Source organism: Choloepus didactylus, chromosome 7 (assembly GCF_015220235.1).
Source record: "Choloepus didactylus isolate mChoDid1 chromosome 7, mChoDid1.pri, whole genome shotgun sequence".
Classification (NCBI taxonomy): domain Eukaryota; kingdom Metazoa; phylum Chordata; class Mammalia; order Pilosa; family Megalonychidae; genus Choloepus; species Choloepus didactylus.
In genome coordinates this window covers 132,216,756-132,232,465 of record NC_051313.1, presented here as the reverse complement: position 1 = coordinate 132,232,465, position 15,710 = coordinate 132,216,756, and the positions used below count along the sequence as shown (strand labels likewise).

Here is a 15,710-nt window from a genome sequence, read left to right as displayed (position 1 = left end):
ATTATTTTTTCCCTCAAAGTAAATTGCAAGGGCATGTTAATTAAAATAAAAGAAGTATAGCTTTACTTTGGAAATAGTGACCAAGGGTACTGTTATCTATGTTATCATTTTTTTGTGGTGATGGACTCTAGACCAGAGTGACATTTCTCATGAGCTTGACAAGTACCCATAAAAAGTCTGTATGCAGAGTCATCTGGCTGGTCATGGAATGTAATAAACTAGCCTTTGTCAAAGCCCTGCCAAGTGTGTCATCTCACGGTAGCAGGAGTGAACTCTAAAACTTGATAAGTGTAACCATTAATTTTTGCTGCTATTTAAAAGAAAATGTTAGTTGGGGGCTAGCGTGGGTGGCCAGGAAGGAGCAGTGTAATTCAGCATTTAAATTGTATTGCTAGAGGGTTGACTTTTGATATGTTAGCGACTACCTTGGAGTGTTATTTTTTTTAAAGGAAGCTGGCTTATTTTTTGTTTTCTGTTTTTCTACATAGTGTGTTTTACAAAAGTTAATTTTAAATTGCTGCAGTGGAAAGGCTTTCACCACAAATGGCAGTAATAGGCAAACTGTTAATTCAAAGATCCTGCCTGAAATTTAATTCCTTCAGGTATAACTATTGGCATGGGTGGTTTTCTGAAAAAAAGTCATGAATAATGTATAAATAAGGGTAAATGGTATCCTTCTATTAGTTCCTTAGCTATGGTATGGCACTTTCTAAAAGGCTGCCTTCATTTAAATTCTGGTGGCCACATTTTCCACTCTCTGCTCCCTCCATTCAGCCTAGGAAATGATGTTGTACATCAGTTCTCCAACAAGCCCTATTCTGAGTCAGGAGGGCCCAAAAGTCCAAGGTGAGATGATGAAAAGGTCAGTTGGCTTTAGACCCTCCTAGGGCCTCAAGGAAGTCTTACAGTATGTGTGAGGCCAAGGGGATATGATTTTTGAGTTGGCTATTTACGTTAAGGGAAACATTAGACAAGTCTTTTATCACCGTTTGTGACTTCATATGAATTAATGAACATTGCTTTATGCTTCATTACTGTTTGTCAGCTTTTAAAGATATGCCGATCTCCTTGGGGTCGAGAAGTCTTATTTAATGAATTTGTCCTGGTGTTACGAATGTTTTTGCTGACGATATTAACCAAAACAAATTAAGCCGGGAGAGAACAGCAGCTTCTGTTTTTGTAGGATTTTAATGTAGATGATAGAGGTTGTAATCATGTCTCAGGCATTTTGAGCTCTCTGAGCACTGTTGAAGGTGCTGGGACTCTTGAATGGACACATCAGGCTAACTCAATGTAGAGAAGCATGGCTCCAGGAGTTAGATAAACCTGACTTTGTGGCTGGACCCCACATGACTTCTCTGAGCTTAAGTCAGTTAAATGGGAATAATAATGTCTATCCCAGAGGGTTGCTGAAAGGAAGATACCCAATAGTGTATGAAACCACCTAATACTGTTCCTTGTACATAGTAAATAGTTACTAAGTGGTTAATTTCCCTTCTACCCAAATCTAGTAGCATCTAGAAAGAGCATACTCTGAAGAAGACCATGATGCTAACAGTTTTGTTTGTTAATTATCCTAGACGGATCATACAGTACAAGCTTTTTGTTTTGTTTTTGTTGTTGTTTTGTTTTGTTTTTGAGAAGTTCTCTATTAGCATAATCTATTCAGTGGCAGAGATTCAATCCGATTGTACTTTCTGAATTTTCTAGGCATTTCCTGAGTTTTTATATAACGATAACACCCCCCCCACACACACACACTTTGCAAAGACATCTAGTAAGACCACAGTGTTTAAAAGCAAAATAGTATGTTAAAAAATTATTTTCCAGAGCAATGCGTCTCCTTAATTCAGAATTTTATGATTATTCTTTAAGTATTTAGCCCTGTGGTACTTAGGATTTATTTTCTCACACCTTAGGTCCTGTTGTCCTCTTTTGGTAAAACTGGTAAGAGGTAGAGCAGGCTAGAGGAGGAAGCCAGGTTGGGAGTCAGGAGATTCCAAATGTAGGATTCTGGCTCTTGCAGGCACAAAGTTTTTATGATGTTTTGTCGTTTGTATGTCATTTAGGTTCCCTGAAACTCAGTTGTCTCACTTGTAAAATGGTAGTGAATAGTGGAGTGTGAGCATCAAGGAGTCTTCTAGCTCTGAGAGTCCATGACTGAAGCAGTTCATTTGACAAAAATGTAGTTGAATCCTTACCCTGTGGCAGGCTCTGAATTCTATCAACATTCATGGAAATCAGGTTGTGTTATTTTCAGATAGTAATAAGTAAATGTCTATGACATGGTGGAGAAGGAAAGCTATAATAAAGTCAAAAGGTTACTGCCCTCTAAGAAATTACATTTTAATAGAAAAGGCAAATAACATCTTTTTATGATTAAGCTTCCTCTTTCCAGTTTGATTAGAGGAATGGGAGAAGGAGGGGAGAAGAGGAAAGAGATTATTTCTGATTATTTTTAGGGAAGATAGAAACCAAACTGCCCCTTCCAGCCTAATAGGGAACATTTGTGAACAAGTATCATTTAAGAATAATTAATTTCAGAAAAAGCATAAGTAATAATTACTCAATGGAGGGCACCTTAGAGCTAAAGGATAGCTATAAATCAATGCAAGGATAGATCCTGAGCTTTTCATGGAAAGCATGAGGGACTTTGTTCTTAGGATGGAATAAGGGATGGAGGAGGCAGGGGTCATACATATTCATAGATGTTTTAGGACAATAGTTCTCAAAGTGTGGTCCCCAGACCAGCAGCACTTGCTTCATTTATTCAAAATGCATATTCTCAGGATCCACCCAAGACTTACAGAATCAAAAACTCTGGAACTGGAGCACAATGATCTGTTTTTTTAACAAGCCCTCCAGGTGATACTGATGCACACTGGATGAGGACCACTTTTCTGGGAATATGATTCTCAAATGAAGGAGGAATGTTTGGTATATGTAAAAGCATTTTTAATATTATAATATATTAATACCAAACTTTCATAGTACATGCTTGAGAAAGTAGAGTTGAATAACATCTTCTTGGGTGATGGTGAAGATTGTTTCTTGTTTATATATTAATATTTCTTCAGGAGAGTGTTATAAAAATGGCAGCAATGGGCAAAATGTATGTGTGTGTGTGTATATGTGTGTATTTACTGAACGGGACCAGAGGAATAAGAAACTTGAAAAATGCATAGTTTTAAGATATTAGGAGGAGCATTGATATTTTTACCATGCTCTCATATGGATCCTAAATTTGTGGTAACATTTCCTGTTTGTACAGCTGACAAGTCCTTGAAAAATTGCTGTGCTCTCCAGTCATTCCATCTGAAGAAAAACTGTGGATTAACAGGACCTATTGTCACCTGTACCAAATCCATGACCACTTAGTAGTATGAAATTATCTGAGAGCCATTCATCAAAGACTGGGATCACTGAGGGTTTTCTGTTTTGTTTAACTCTATTATAGAAAATTTCAAGCATATACAAAAGTAGAGAGCATAGCATAATAAGCCCCATATGCCCATTTAACAATTATCAACTCATGGCCAAGCTTATGTCATCTGTGCTCTTATTCATCTCCCTCAATCTGATTATTTTGAAGCAAATCTTTTATCATATCACTTCATCTATAAATATCTCAGTAAACATCTCTAAAAGATGAAGACTCCTTTAAAAAATATACTCAAAATACATTAGCAAATGGGAAAATAATTAGCATTGATTCTTTAGTATCAAGTATCCCATGATTGTTCAAATTTCACAATTTTCTGTTTGTTTGAATCAGATGCAAATAAGGTCCATCCATGCATTGCAATCAGTTAGTATGTATTGTAAGTCACTTTTAATCTATCAGCACTCCCTTTTCTCTCTCTCTTTCTCTCTCTCTCTCTTCTTTTTGTTATTGCAATTTATTTACAGAAGAAACCAGGTTGTCTGTCTCATGGCATTTCCCCCAGTCTGGATTTTGCTGATTGCATCTTCTGGTATTATTTAGCTTGTTTCTCTATTCCATGCATGTTTTATAAATTGGTAGTTAGATTCAGAGGCTTAATCAGACCAAGTTTAATTTTTTGACAAGACTATTTCCTATGGTGGTATGCACTTTCATTATGAAGTATATAATATCTGGCTTTGTCTGTCTTTATAATGTTAGCAGCAGTTGATGAACATTGCTAGATTCATTACTACATTAGGAGTTGTAAAATGGGGTATTATAATTCTGTCTTTCTGTCTTCATTTATTAGCTAAAAATCTTTCCGTGGGGAAAAATTCTGTCTCATCAGCTTGGTTTAACCTGAGGTACATTACAATTCATACAGGAAAGGCAGGATAAATGTTTAATGTTTTCCTTCTATTTACCAATAATTTTGAGTTGGTTCCCTAGTATCCTCCATAAGTAACCAATGAGTTTCTTTTTTACTATTATAAACTCAAGGATTTTTCATATTTTATGTGTTTTTATCCTTTGCAATTATTATTCTTAATTGATGCTCAAGTGGTACCACATTTGGACATCAGAAACTCTTCAGATTGGTCCCTCAATCCTTTGACATGACTCCTGAAGTCTTTGATGAGTTTCTTAGCTTTCTGATATGACTAGGCATTCCAGGCTCATCTTGGATATTCCCTGCTCTAAATCTGGAATCAGCCATGTCTCTAAGGAGTTCTATGTTCTTTTAGTGAAAAACGGTATTTTAAGAATACAGTGTGAGTACTCATTGCTATTGGGTCAGTCATTGTTTTTGTGCCTTTTTGGAGGGCAAAGCTAGGAAATGCCCCCCCCACCGCCCCCAATTCTTATTAATGCTTTCATTCAGTTTAAATTCAGGAATTTTTGTCTTACCTCTGTAACTTCTTTCTTCTACACCAAAAATCCCAGTTCCCAATGACGGAATATAATTACTCATTTGCTTTATCCCCTAATACTCATATAACGGTTCATACTACCACTTCCACTAACAATGAGATTACTGAAAGTTTAAGTGAGTTTTCTTTGCAGATTTTTCTTTTTTTTTTTCAGTTAGTTTTGTTTTGTTCTTAGGGTGTATCCCATTAGGATACACAGACCAATAAATAGTTCTTGTCCATATCAGCAACTCAGTACACAATTAGGAACAGTTGGCACTTTTCTCTATCTGGCTTTTTTCATTTGATCATATACCTTGGAGATGACTGCCCAGCAGTATATGGAGATTCAGTGAATGTCTTTAATGTTTTTTATAGGCTTTGAAACAAAATATCTGAATGTCTGTGTTGGTCTAGACCTGAGCTGAATAACGTCACCCTCTTTTGACCACAGCTCTTTGGTCAAAGAAAAGATAGGCAGGGTCACCTTAAAGAGACTTCTGGTTCCAAGGTCTGTAAGGATCAACTGTAACCTGCTGGAAGGCATTCAGGTGCCCAGAGAAATAATAGGCTAGTCAGAGGGAAGGAATGGTCAGCCAGGTAAGGAAAAAGAAAGGTCCAGAGCCAGCATTGGCAGAGAACACAGGGAAGAGAGGACTTCAAAAAGTCCTATTTGGAAATGAGTGCATCTAGTTATCTTGGTTATTATTTGATTCATTGAATTCCTTTTGTTGAGTTCCTGTTCACCAGACAACTTTGTGATTATAATTTGCTTTCCTATGCAGATCTGCCTTCAGGAAGAAAATAGCTTTGTCCAGCCTCCTACAAGTGTTCTGTTCTCATTAAAAGTTCATAAATTGGATTCTGCTTTTATACGCTGGCTGTCCTGTGCCCCATCTGTGCGGTCACCTCTGTGGGTGCTGAGCCGATCAGTTTCTGAGCTGTCAAAGCTGAGAGCCAGACTGGGGCCAAGGCAACATATACAACCTCATGTGGCCTCTTGGGAGATGGCAAATAGCTTTCTCCCCACTCAGTACCCTCTCTCCATTGCCATCGGCCAAACACTCCATGCCTATTACTGTGAATCAAAGTGAGCATTTATTGAGAACTTATTATGGGCCAAGTACAGTGTTAAATGTCTTACAAGCATTCATTCATATCATCCTCAAAACAACCCTGTGAAGGAGGTACTATTATCATCCCACTTTACACATAAGGAATCTGAGTCTCAATAACTCAATAAATAATTTATCTAGAGTGACAAAGTTAGAAGGTAGGAGAGGCAAACCAGGATTTATTTTAAGCTCATGCTTTTGAGCCCAGGCCCTTACTGCTTTTCCATTTTGAATTGCCAGTCTTATTTGGTATCTTCTGGATGATAGCTTCCTTTTAGAAACCATAGTAAACTTAAACTGGATACAAAATATGAGAAAAAATGATGAGAAAAATAGACAGTATTTATTAATCATCTGTGTGTGTTCAGTTGAACGTGGCACTGGACTTATAAGTCTGCCTAAGGAAGACAAGAAAATATGAATACTATTGCTGTCTATCTTAATAAAGACTAACTCATTTGACTAATGATGTTCTTTCTGTTTTTATGGCCCACATTATTACAAACCGGTTGCTTTGAATCTTCCATTTCTAAGGTTGATACGTAAGTCATAGCTCTTCTGTCATTATTTAGTCAAAAGTTTTTTTCTTTTTTAATTCATTCCTAGTAATTAAGAATTGCTTTAAGAAAAAGAAGAGGTAGGGTGGCTTCGTGAAAAGAGCGCAAGGATTTGGCATGGGTTAAGTTTGGGTTCAAATTACAAGCACAGTTGCCATGATGTTGTGCATCTTACTTCCCTGAACCACAGTTTCTTCATGTGTAAAACAGAGGTGATAACAAATGGTCCACAGAAGATTAAATTATCTAGATAACATGGACCAAATGCCTGATCCCTTTGAGCAAGGAACTTGAGTATAACTTTAAAAAGCAGTGATTTCCTGTCAGCCTCATCCACTTTAATTTTTTAAAAAGTACTTTGCTTTCTTTGACTTTTTTCACTTTACAGTATATTAGAGCAGTTAAGAGCACAGAGTCTGATTCTGATTACCTGAGTTTGAATCCCTTATTCCACCACTTACTAGAATATGACTTTGGGTAAATTACTCAGCCTCTGTCCACCTGGATTCTTTCCTCTGTAAGTGATGATAATAATAATAATAATAATACCTATTTCATAGGGTTTACATGGAAATTGCTTAGCGCTCTATAAATATTGGCTATGATTACTGTTATCATTAGTTGGTGACACCTGCTAAGGCAATATTTTATTTTAAGCAGTAAAGGTAAAAATTGCATAATCTTATTTCAAGTACTATATGCATCAACCATTTATTTCTTACAAAATGGCAGAAGGAACCAGATCAACTTAAGAAGTTTCTCCACGTAATAAGAATGGCAAATTAACAGAAAGAGATTCTGTAAGAATCCTATAGCATTGGTTATCCTTGCTGACTGAAATTTCTTCCTCTTATCCTTTATGCCCCCCCCCATTTTTTTTAAATTCAGTTTTATTGAGATATATTCACATTCCATACTATCATCCATGGTGTACAATCAACTGTTCACAGTACCATACTATAGTTGTGCATACATCACACCAATGTATTTTTGAACATTTTCCTTACACCAGAAAGAATCAGAATAAGAATAAAAAATAAAAATAATAAAAGAAAACCCAAATCACCCCCCTATCCCACCCTATTTTTCATTTACATTTTGTCCCCATTTTTCTCTTCATCCATCCATTCACTGGATAAAGGGACTGCGATCCACAGGGTTTTCACAATCACACTGTCACCCCTTGTAATCTACATTGTTATACAATCGTCTTCAAGAGTCAAGGCTACTGGGTGGAGTTTGGTAGTTTCAGGTATTTACTTCTAGCTATTCCAATACAATCAAACCTAAAAAGTGTAATCTATATAGTGCATAAGAATGTTCACCAGAGTGACCTCTCGACTCCATTTGAAATCTCTCAGCCACTGAAACTTTATTTCATTTCATTTCACATCCCCTTTTTGGTCAAGAAGATGTTCTCAATCCGGTGATGCTGGGTCCAGATTCATCCCCGGGAGTCATATCCCGTGTTGCCAGGGAGATTTACACCCCTGGGGGTCAGGTCCCATGTAGGGGGAAGGTATTCCCCCCCCTTTTAAAGGGCAATATTCTAGAATGGAAACCTTAACTTAGCATCCTTTTTGGCATAAGTGAAGGGACAGTTGCCCCAGGGTTCCTGGCTTCCACCTGTTTCTCATCTATTGGGACTTTGATCCTAATAATGGATCCATTTGAGCTGTTAGAAAGCTCAGCACCAGCACGGCAGACTGAGCTTACAAGGAAGCGGAAGTTTTAAAGGGTGGCATGGTTTGCCTCATTACTGAAGGGCCAGCAGGACATTCAGGTGTCCTGAGTTTTATATACAAACTATACTGTATTTTCAGAGCTTTGACCCTCGGTAAAGCACTGTTAAAATGTTTTCCTCTCTATCTAACGTTCATTTCCAGAACCACTGAAGTGAAAGGATCTATTAGTTCAGGGCCAGATTTTAAAGCACATGAAAACTACATTCATGAGGTTAAGAAATGGCTTAATAATTAAGTTAAAACAGTTGAAAGTGGATCTGATTTCAAACAGATCAGCTAACCGTGTTAGAGGCAAATGAGGGTGTGTTCCTTTCTATTTTTCCTTCTACCCCCAAGACATTGGCTCCAATCCCAAGGTATTTTTCTAGTTCTTCCTGTCCTCCCCTTTTTAACTTCCTCATTGCCCTTATGTTAAATTGTTGTCATGAAGAATTAAAACTAGTAAATTTAATATGTTGTGCATTGCTTTCTTTTGTATTGCATCTAATTAATTTCTTCTGAAGACCCATTAGGATGTATTTGGGTTTCACAGTCTAGATACATAACTTGTGTTCTATGCTGTTGAGATGTATCTGATTGGACATTGTAGCTGAACTAGTATGATTATGTCAGTTCAAAATATGTTTAGTATTTTATAATACCTTTCATGTACCAATTTGATTGCCATCTAAAGTATCATCAGAGCGAGCTGATGCTAAACAATTAGCTTTCATTTTGGTTGCATCACTAATTGTGCAATCAGTGATGATGATTTTACCCATCCCGAGGGTTGTTGCTGGGGCATAGTGAGGGAAGTTGCATGCATCAAGGTACAAATTGTGCCTTAAGAATAATAATAGCTACATTTAGTGAGCCTCTACTATGTACCTGATATTGAGGCTTTTTACTTATATTGCCTCCTTTAATTATTCTAGCCTATGCTGGGGCAGCTGGAAGGTATGTGAGGAAGTGGAGGGAAGTCACAGTGAAGTATTCTTTACACTGCTGTACACATTCACAAAGAGGCACTATAGAGTGGGATTGGGCAGGCATTTTCCCAGTTCTTCTATATCCCTTGCCCATATTGGGGGTGGGGGATGGAAGGAGCATTGCGCTTGAGACAAAGGTGCAGGGAGACTCCCAGAACAAGGAAAGGCCAAGGGCAAGAAAAAAGAATCAGTCTCCCTGAGTCTGAATTACTCACATATTTAATATGTAGGTAATGCTTGGCTACTTATGATGTATGTCAACATTTATTGAACATAACATTATCTACACACTGTACTAAATATTGGAGGTAGAAAAAAGGAATATGGTCTTGGCATTTCAGGAGATTTTAATCTGGATGTTCTCTGGTAATACTATTATTCCACTCTGATCCTTAGGGGGAGGGATAGGAGGGAGAGAAAGGGTTTCATGTAAGTATATTAGCTGTGTTCTGTGACATAATTGCTCTTGTGGTTAAAGTTTAATGAATGACTTAACCAAACCTAACATGAATTCATTAAGAGCAAAAAGTATTCTTCACTATGAAAGCTGGAAAAAATAGAAAAACCTTCCTTATGAGACCCAAAGCCAGTTTTCAGAAGCTGAACTTGAAAGGTCATCTAAACCCAAGCTCCTAGCCCTGCAAGCTGGGACTAGGGAAATTCCAGGAGAATATTCTCTCTTGCAATGATTTTAATGCTCTCATTTTGTCTACATTACTTTTTTTTAAAATGGCTTTCCCTTTTCATTCAGTCAACCATCATTAATGCCAAGGGTGACCATAAGTCTCAGTTTGTTGGGCACAGAACTGGTTTATACTATAGTTAGTAATCATGCCTTTTTTTTCACTCTGCAAAATATCACAGTTTGTTTGATAAGTTATAAGGTCATTGTGCTGATCTGAGACTGTTATGAACCCCAGAAGAGCCATGATCTTTTAACCCAATCTTGTTAGTTGGAACCTTTTCAATTGAGTGTTTCCATGGAGATGTGACTCACCCAACTGTGGGTGAGACCTTTGATTGGGTTATTTCCATGGAGGTGTGGACCCTGCCCATTCAGGGTGGGTCTTGATTAGTTCACTGGAGTATTTAAGAGAGCTCAAGAGCCAACACAGACACTGACGCTTGGAGATGCAGACAGAAAGACATTTGAAGATGCTAGCCCCAAGTTTGCCCCAGAGAAGCTAAGAGAGGACCCTAGATGCTTACAGAGAAATGCCCTGGGAGAACAAGCAAAGATGCACAGAGGCTGAGAAGAAAAGATAAGGAGAAAGCCATTTTGAAACCAGAACCTGGGAGAAAAGGACCAGCAGATTGCAGCCACAAGCCTTCTCAGCTAACAGAATTGTTCTGGACACCATTGACCTTTCTTCAGGGAAGGTATCATCTTGTTGATGCCTTAGTCTGGACTCTTCTACGGCCTTCTATTAGAACTGTAACTTTGTAACCTAATCCCCTTTATAAAAACCAATCCATTTCTGGTATTTTGCATAACGGCAGCATTAGCAAACTGGAACAGTCATCCCCTCACTTTCTAAAGTAGGCCCAGCTGCACCAACCGCTGTTTGGAATACAGAAGTCTAAGTTATGATCCCTGCCCTCAGGAGATTAAAATCTAGGGAAAGGAAGACATGCACCTGTGAAACAAAATCCATAATATATCAAGTGCTAAATTGGATAGCATCAGATCATAAGGGGTTGGAAGATAGGTGATCTCTGAAGAGTTCAGTTGCAGACAACAAAACAATTTGGTTAAACAGGAAGGGGTTTATAAAAGGAGACTAAATATTTCACAGAATCATTAGAAGGGCTGGGGAGCACATTCTTGGCTAAGTTTTCCAGAAACATCAGCTTCTGAGTGGTTCTGGATGTTGTTTCCCAAACCTGTCTGCTTCCTCACGAAACTCACTTCCCCATCAGTGCCTCACCTGCATTGCATCTGATTGATGGAACTTGGGTCTCATGTTTGCATCTTAATGACAGAGAAGGCTAGGAAATGTTTCTTGGAGCCTATGTTGTTAGTAAGGTAGAATTTACCATGTGGGGAATTGTCAAAATGTGGAGAAATAATTTCCAATACAGAGGGTTTAGTTTCATGGATGTGGTGAGATTAGAACTGGGCTTTGAAGGTGAGAAGAACTTAATCTGTTATGTGGAGAAGAAAATAGCTCTCAGTGTGAAAGGAATGTAAGTGAGGTGACAGAATGCACTGGAATACATCTGGCTTTATTTGGGCATCCATAAGCAGATGTAGGCAGTTGGGAAATAATAATCAGTATGATGAGTCTCTGGGTTTTGAAATCAAATAGAAGGATTTATACCTAACACGTTAGAAAACAAACACATGTCCCAGATAGGCTATGCTGCGTAACAAATTAACTCTGAAATCTCAGGCTAACACAACAAAGGTTAATTTCCTGCACACACTTCTTGTCTAGTACCATTTAGTGGGCATTTTGGAGTCCAGGATCATCTGTGCCACAGTCATGCAGGGATCCAGGTTGCCTGAGGGTTTCCGTGGCAAGGAAAGGGGCTGGAGAAGTGTGCAAAAGTTCTTCACTGTCTCAACACAGGAGTGGCATTTGGTACTTCTCTTCATAGCCATTGGCCAGAACTCATCACATGGCCCCACCTGACTTCAGGAAACTAGGAAAGATAGACTACTGTATAAATCAGAAGGAGAAGTTTGTGAGCACGAGTGTAATGTAGTAAAAGCCATGTGTATAAGTAAAAACTCACGGGAGCAGGGCCATCCCGTCAGTTCTGTTCACTACAGGCTCTAGGCCCTAGCACAGTGCCTGGCGTGTAGTTGGTGCTCAGTACGTATTTGTTGAATGAACTCAGCTCTTGATGATATGCTGGATGGAATGAATGGGTTCTAAACCAGATGCAGGGAAGTTGAGTATACATAATAGGTTGAAATCTTCTGTTGCTTCAGTGTTGGGCCATTACTCTATTCTTAGAAGGCTAAAAAAAATCACAGTCAAGTCACCCAACCTATTATTTGAAGTCATTTGATATCTTGATAAGCAGATTGCAAAAGCCCCTTTTTAAATGGATAATAATCTCCAATTCTTTTCACGAGATCTGTAAGGATTAGTATTTTAGAGCAGGGCATATACATCTAACCTTAAATTTTAGTTTTCTTTCCTCCTTTCTAATGATGAAAGCAGCAGCCTTTTTCTCCTGTCACATTCAGTGTATGGCTTTGACTTTTGCCTAAACTAGTAGAATTATGAATATCTTTGTTTTCTAACATAATTTGCTGTTTTTTAAATTTAAAGTGGTTTTGGAACAACAGATTCTCACTTGTCTCTCTGTGTCCCCAAAGCAATTCTATAAAATTACTGAGAGACATAAATATTCAAACTATATGTCAAGTCAACAGTTACCTGTTAGGAGGTCAACCTATAAAAATAGATGCTGTGCATTTCAGAGTTTGAGACAGAACTCCAAAGGACAAACAAAGCAAAGAACCATTGCTGACTTTATCAAGATCAGCATTTTCGTTTTACAGGCCCCTTACCTCCAGGGCTTCCTTCTTGCTAACATCCATTTAGAAAATACAGAGGAGCCCTCAAGTGGATGAGCTTTGGGGTCAGACTGTGTGGATTTGGAATTTTGGCTCTATCCCTTACTAGCTGTGTGATGATTGCCTGGTCACTCACCCTCTCTAGGTACCATTCTTGTCAGTAAATTGGGGACGATAGGAAACTAAAATGACACTAAATGAGACAACTCATGCAACTAAATGAGACAATGCATATGACAGAACAGTATCTGTCATATGGTAAGTGATCAATCTGTAAATATGTGGTATCATATTGATGGCATCGTACTAGTCAGTGAAGACTTTTTTGGGCCTAGATAACTTAGATGCTAATAATATCAGGATATGCATGATGTTTGCCCAAATCCTCCATACATCATGGGAAGAGGATTTGGTTCTTGGTCTTTTCAGGCATGTTTGTAAACAGCACTTATAAAGGATAGTTTCCTAAAATAAGTATTGTTATAGTGTTTTTTAAGTTCCCCCTTTTCTTTGATTTTGAGTGGCTATTTCCTTTCTTTATCCTTCATATGAGGTCAATTCCTCTGAACAATCTCAAAGCATCTATGATATAAGGCAGCGATTTTCACTACAGATAGGTCTTTAAAAAAAAAAATACCCCTGTGGAAGTTGATTTTCCCTTTTGTGTACTGTATTATCTGAAAATAAACACAAATCATCTGCCTAACTGGTCTCCCTAACTCTCTACATAAATCATACTGTCTCTTGTATGCTCAGAACTACCTAGGGTTTTGCATCTTGCTCATAGTGAAAGCAAAAGTCCCTACAAGGGTCTCTAAGGCCCAAGTGATCTGGCTCCCACCCCCCACCCTCCTCACCCCATCCCCCATAGTCTCTCTGACCTTATCATTGGCCCTAGCCCCCTTGGGCACTCTGGGCCAGCCACACTGGCCTCCATGCTGCTCCTTGAATGGAGCACACCAGGCAGGCCCCCATAGGAGGACCTTTCTTCTCGCTAGTCCCTCTGCTTGGAATGCATTTCCCTTAGATGTCCACGTGACAGGCCTGTCCTCTCCTCAGATCTCTGCCAAAATATCACCTCATCAGTGAGGCCTTCCTGAATAACCCTCTATAAGATAGCAACCCCCACCATCTGTCAAAGTCCAGCATTCCCTACCTTACCCTATATTATTTTTCCCTAGTGTATACCAATATTTACATATTTCCTTGTCTCCAGTTACTAAAATGGAAGCCCAGAAGGACCAAGATTTTGCTTTGTTCACTTCTGTGTTCTTAATGTCTAGAACAGTGTCTGACATGGAGCAGGTGCTCAGTAAATGTCTGTTAAATGAATGAATGCATGTATTGGTGCTGAAGATATAGGTATATCGCTTACTGAAGAAAGGTCGCAGGGCCAAATATCTTGTCAGCTCATATTACAGTTGTCTATTGACACTATAAATGCTCTGTAACCAAAAATTGACACCATAAATGCCCTGCAACCAACAACCATGAAACCTCAGTGGGCTTACTCATGCTTCTGCTGCAGTCAGCTGTAGGGTAACTAGGCAGCCATCCTCATCCTGGTAGGTCCTGCTAATGTATCTGGTGATTTGCCTGGCAGTTGGCTATCTAGATAATATCGGCTGGGACTACTGTGGCAACTCCTCATGTCTCATTCTTCAACAGGCTATACTGGGCATATTCTCATGGGAAAGGAAGAGAAACAAGAGCATCAGACAGAAATACACAAGTGCTTTTCAAGGCTCTGTATGTATCATGTTTCATAACAACCCATTGGCCAAACCAAGTCATGCAGCAGAAGGCACAGATACAGGAAGGGACCATCAATCTGCCATATGCTACCAAGTCTTGGCTTTTGGCTTGTGAATTACGTATCTTTCCAGTCTATTTTTCTACCCCCACAAGAACCACATTCTGCTTCAACCCAATATCCAGTTCTTTCAGCTTTATAGCTCCGTGTCTTGGTTTTAGATATTGAGATGTAGGATTGGAGGTGTTGGCTCTAGTAAAAAGCCCTCTTTTGTCAGATGAGGTATCTGAAATATAAAGGTTAGAAGTTTCTATGAGGAAATGTTAAGTACCACAGAGAATGGTTTGTTTGTTTTTTTCTCTGAAGTATGGTTGTACTCAGTAACTCAACATTATAACCCTGAGGGCTTGCAGTAGGCAGAATAATAGCTCCCTAATGATGTCTACAACCTAATCTGCAGAACTGGTGAATATGGTATGTTACATGACAAGAGGAATTCAGGTTGCAGATAGAATTAAATTTTCTAAGCAGCTGACTTAAGATGAAGAGATTATCCCGTATTAGCCAGGTAGGACCAATAAGCACTTGCAAGGGTCCTTATAAGTGAAACAGGGAGGCAGGAAATAAGAAGGAGCTATGACTATGGAAGCAGAGGTTGGAATGGTGCAATCGCTGACTTTGAGGATGGAAGGGGGCCATGAGCCAATGAATGTAAGCAGCCTCTAGACGCTGGAACAGACAAGGAAACTGATTCTCTCCTAAAGTCTTTAGAAGGAGACTGACATTTTGATTTTGGCCCAATGAGACCCATTTTAGACTTCTGACATCCAGAATTGTGAGATAATAAATGTGTGTTGTTTAAAACCCCTTAGTTTGTGGTAATTTGTTATAGCAGCAATAGGAAACTAATAAAGGGACGGATCTGATCTCATAGAATTCAAGTAAAAACAGAGAAGATGTGTATTGACTACTGTTCGGTTTGCTAATACTGCCATTATGCAAAATACCAGAAATGGATTGGCTTTTATAAAGGGGGTTTATTTGGTTACAAATTTACAGTCTGAAGACCATGAAAGTGTCCAAATTAAGGCATCAACACAAGTATACCCTCTCCAAAGGAAGGCCAACAACATCTGGAAAACCTCTGTTAGCTGGGAAGGCACATGGCTGGCATCTGCTGATCCCAGGTTGTGTTCCGGCTCCT

General features: G+C 38.8%; 1 protein-coding gene across 1 annotated transcript in view; it reads left to right on the top strand.

The window, feature by feature from the left end:
* Positions 1-15,710, top strand: part of CDKAL1 (CDK5 regulatory subunit associated protein 1 like 1) — a 732,119-nt gene that overhangs the window by 704,085 nt on the left and 12,324 nt on the right.